Source organism: Mandrillus leucophaeus, unplaced genomic scaffold (genome assembly GCF_000951045.1).
Source record: "Mandrillus leucophaeus isolate KB7577 unplaced genomic scaffold, Mleu.le_1.0 Scaffold35, whole genome shotgun sequence".
Lineage (NCBI taxonomy): Eukaryota > Metazoa > Chordata > Mammalia > Primates > Cercopithecidae > Mandrillus > Mandrillus leucophaeus.
In genome coordinates, this window is record NW_012103698.1 from 3,445,681 (window position 1) to 3,450,680 (window position 5,000).

The 5,000-nt window shown below is 41.1% G+C and overlaps 1 pseudogene; it reads left to right on the plus strand.

Moving 5' to 3' along the window:
• Positions 1-1,692: 1,692 nt before the first annotated feature.
• LOC105546159 lies at positions 1,693-2,282 on the plus strand (annotated as a pseudogene).
• The last annotated feature ends 2,718 nt before the right edge of the window (positions 2,283-5,000 follow it).

The following is a 5,000-nucleotide window of genomic DNA, read 5'->3' on the forward strand; positions in this document are numbered from 1 at the left end:
AGACTCCGTCTCAAAAAAAAAAAAAAAAAGAATGTAGATGGACTCTTACCTTAAGTCATATACAAAAATTAACTCAAAATGGATTAAAGCCCTAAACATAAGATCTTAAACTGTAAAACTATAAGAAGAAAACATAGGGGGAAGGCTTCATGACATTGGAATGGGCACTGGTTTCTTAGATGTAACACCAAAAGCACAGGCAACAAAAGTAAAAATGAGACTACATCAAACTTAAAGACCTCTGCACAGCAAAAGAAACAATAGTGTGAAGCGGCAACCTATGGAATGGGAGAAAATATTTGCAAAGCATATATCTGATAATGGGTTAATACCCAGAATATATAAAGAATTTCTACAATTCAGTAGCAAACAAACAAACAAAAAACCCTGATTAAAAAGTGGGCAAAGGTCTTGAATAGACATTTCGCCAAAGGAGATATACAAATGGTCTACAAGCCTATAAAAGGCTAATTAGGGAAATGCAAATCATAAGCCACAGTGAATTATCACCTCATATCCATTAGGATGGCCACTATAAAAAACAAAACAAAACCGAAAAACAATGTTAGTCAGGGACAGTGGCACATGCCTGTAGTTCCAGCTACTCAGGAGGCTGAGGCAGGAGGATTGCTTGAGCCCAGGAATGTGAGTCAAGCCTGAGCAACCTAAGGAAACCTCATCACAAACAAGTGTTGATGAGAATATAGAGAAATTGAAAACCTTGCACACTGTTGGTAGGATTGTAAATAGTGCATCTATTATGGAAAACACTATGGAGGTTCCTCAAAAACTTAAAAATAGAGCTACCATATGATCCAATAATCCCACTTCTGGGAATATATCCAAAAGACTTGAAATAAAGATCTCAAAGAAATATTTGCATGCCGACATTCATTGCCGCATTATTCTCAATAACCAAGATGTGAAAACAACCTAATGTCCATTGTTGGATGAAAGAAAGAAAATGTGGTGTAATAATGGAATATTGTTCAGCCTTAGAAAGAAGGAAATTCAGGTACGTATTACAACATGGATGAACCTTGAGGATATTATGCTAAGCAAAATAAGCCAGTCAAAAAGGACAAATACTGTATGATTCCACTTAGATGAGGTATCTAAAGTAATCACACTCATAGAAACAGAAAGTAGAGTGGTGGTTGCCAGGGGATGGTGGGGAGGGAGGGGAAATGGGGAATTGTTCAATGGGAATAGGATTTCGGTCATGCAAAATGAAAAGGTTATGGAGCTCTACTGTACAACAGTGTGTATGTAGTTAATACCGTGCTGTACATTTTTAAATTTTTTTTTTTTTTTTTTTTTGAGACAGAGTCTCGCTCTGTCGCCCAGGCTGGAGTGCAATGGCCGGATCTCGGCTTACTGCAAGCTCCGCCTCTGGGGTTTACGCCATTCTCCTGCCTCAGCCTCCCAAATAGCTGGGACTACAGGTGCCCGCCATCTCGCCCGGCTAGTTTTTTGTATTTTTTAGTAGAGACAAGATTTCACCGTGTTAGCCAGGATGGTCTCGATCTCCTGACCTCGTGATCCGCCCGTCTCGGCCTCCCAAAGTGCTGGGATTACAGGCTTCAGCCACCGCACCTGGCCATAAATTGTTAAGAGGGTAAATTGATGTTACATGTTTTTTTAATCACGAAACAAAAACAAAGCCGTGGTCTAGAAACATCCTTTCTTTCTTTGCTACGTCTACTGTGAGAATGAAGACCATTTTCAGCAATCAGACTATCGACATTCCAGAAAATGTCGACATTACTCTAAAGGGACACACAGTTGTCGTGAAAGGCCCCAGAGCAACCCTGTGGAGGAACTTCAATCACATCAATGTAGAACTCAGTCTTCTCGGAAAGAAAAAAAAAAAAAGAGGCTCTGGATTGACAAATGGTGTGGTAACAGAAAGGAACTGGTTACCATTCGGACTATTTGTAGTCCTGTACAGAACATGACCAAGGGTATTACACTGGGCTTCTGTTACAAGATGAGGTCTGTGTATGTTCACTTCCCCATCAACATCATTATCCAGGAGAATGGGTCTCTTGTGGAAATCCTAAATTTCTTGGGTGAAAAATACATCTGCAAGGTTCAGATGAGACCAGGTGTTGCTTCTTCAGTATCTCAAGCCCAGAAAGATAAATTAATCCTTGAAGGAGATGACACTCAGCTTGTTTCAAATTCAGCAAGCCACAACAGTTAAAAACAACGATATCAGGAAGTCTTTGGATGGCATCTATGTCTCTGAAAAAGTAACTGTTCAGCAGGCTGACGACTAAGATCTAAGAGTTGTCCAGCTACAAAAACAAGATACCAGATGGCTGCTAAAACCTACTTGTGATATTTAAATGATGCAATAAAAGACCTATTGATTTGGGGGGGGGAAAAAAAAAGAAGCATCCTTTAATGCTGTTCTGGGTGATGTTCCTCAAGCTGTATCCTCCAGCCAGGTCCTGGAAGACTTATTTTCCAGGTTTCTTCTAGAAAAGGAATGTAAAACTGAACTTTCTAGACACTTCAAGAACTGGAATGATGGAAGAGAAACCACCCGATATCAAGGAGTCAGGTGTGGTAATACAGGGACTTGTATTTTTGAGTAAGGACACGACACCACAGAGGAAGATGGCAAAGAAGAGAGTGTCTCCTGAGGGCAGGGAGGAGGCAATGCCAAGAGGAAGCTACCCGCAAAGAAGGGCACAGTCATGGGACTAGAGCACTGTCCAAGACTGGCCACCACTCCACAGGCTGTTGAGTAGCACGGAAACAAACAGTGAGGTCACCAGAACAATTGGAAAAGCTACCATGTTGTTGGGGGGGCAATGTGAGCAGCTGGGATGTTCAAAAGATTAGTGGGGGAGCAGGACAGAGAGGAGTCTGCACTTCTGGGAATGACAATGCCATCTTATTGGTCTTAGAGTCTGCTAAGGGCTACACATCATTTAAAAACACTAACTGGTAAATTGCTTGATATTTGATCTTTGAGGGGGTCAAAGTGAATCACTACTTTCTGAGTCCTTTGAGACAGACTTTAAAGTTGAATCCTCTGACATTTTGTAGGTTTTCTAATTTTCATTGTGACAATTATAGGCCTGGCCACAGATTTAAGAAAGAATATATCGGCTGGGCGCAGAGGCTCATGCCTGTAATCCCAGCACTTTGGGAGGCTGAGGCGGGCGGATCATGAGGTCAGGAGATCGAAACCATCCTAGCTAACACGGTGAAACCGCATCTGTACTAAAAATACAAACAATTAGCCAGACATGGTGGCAGGTGCCTGTAGTCCCAGCTACTCGGGAGGCTGAGGCAGGAGAATGGCGTGAATCCGGGAGACAGAGCTTGCAGTGAGCTGAGATCACGCCACTGCACTCCAGCCTGGGCAACAGAGCGAGACTCCGTCTTAATAATAATAATAATAAATAAAGAGGGAAACATGAAGAGTTATCAGTAAGTAACAGAGCGCAGCATTTCTCATGCGTGAGTTAAGTACCCCCAATGAAAGAATAAGAAAAAATGCCCAGATCTCTGGGCATGTACTCAAGCAAGAACAAACATGAAGCTAAGGACACATATGCTAAGTAAGAAAACCCAAAACTTACAAATTCAAACAAAATTACAACAGAAACAATTCAGGTTAACATCATTAACTTCATATGGCAAATGATACTGTGTTTTCTGCAACTGAATTCTACCCACCTGACTATGGTGCCAACCGCTAGAGTACAGGCTTTTTGAGTTTAGCAACTTCGTTATGCTAAGGGATCAACTTCTTCACCACTTTTTAAATATCATCACCATTTACTTATTAGGTCTGCCCATTTTTTTCCTAATTAGAATGGAACAATTTGGGTGGAACTGCTTGGCTTCACCTCTGCTGTAAATGTAAACTCAGAAATGGCAATGGAGTGGCAGTGCTCTGTATAAGGCAGTCATTCCAGCTACTAGGAATATTATATAATAATTTGTTTAATTAACATCAATATTTAAAGTTCAAAATTAGAAGACTCCCCAAAATACTTCCTTGAGTCCTCGTTTGACAAAAACCCAAGACTCTTAACCTTTTTTGGTACCACAGCCCCCTTTGGTGGTTTGGTGAAGCCTCAGAAAAATGCTTTGCATAAAAAATACATCAGATTGCAAATGAAACTAATTATATTGAAATGAAACTAGTTGGCCGGGCGCGGTGGCTCACGCCTGTAATCCCTGCACTTTGGGAGGCCGAGGCGGGCGGACCACGAGGTCAGGAGATCGCGACCATCCTGGCTAACACGGTGAAACCCCGTCTCTACTAAAATACAAAAAAAATTAGCCGGGCGCGGTGGCGGGCGCCTGTAGTCCCAGCTACTCGGGAGGCTGAGGCAGGAGAATGGAGCGAACCCGGGAGGCGGAGCTTGCAGTGAGCCGAGATGGTGCCACTGCACTCCAGCCTGGGCGGTAGAGTGAAGACTCCGCCTCAAAAAAAAAAAAAAAAAAGAAACTAGTTATATTGAAATTGAGTTATCAAAATTTTAAAAATATTTTATATAATACTATATTGATATGTATAGCATTCACTGTCCCCTTATCTGTGGTTTTGCTTTCTGCAATTTCAGTTACTTGCAGTCAACCATGGTCCAAAAATATTAAGTGGGAAATGCCAGAAATAAACAATTCATAAATTTTAAATTGCACACCATTCTGAGTAGCATGATGGAACCTGGCACCATCCCGCACTGTCCCTTTCTCTTCACAAGAAGAAAAGAACACAAGAATACAGTACAATAAGATATTCTGAGAATAAGAGAGATATATCACATTCATATAGTTTTTATTACAATATAATTTCTTTATTTTATGATTGTTATAGTTGTCAGTCTCTTACCATGTCTCATATATAAATTAAACTTTATCATAGTTATGTATGTATGTATAGAAAAAACCATAGTAATATTGGGTTTGGTACTAGTCACAGTTCCACTGGGGCTCTTGGAAACATTGCCCCCGTGGGCAGAGGGGGACTG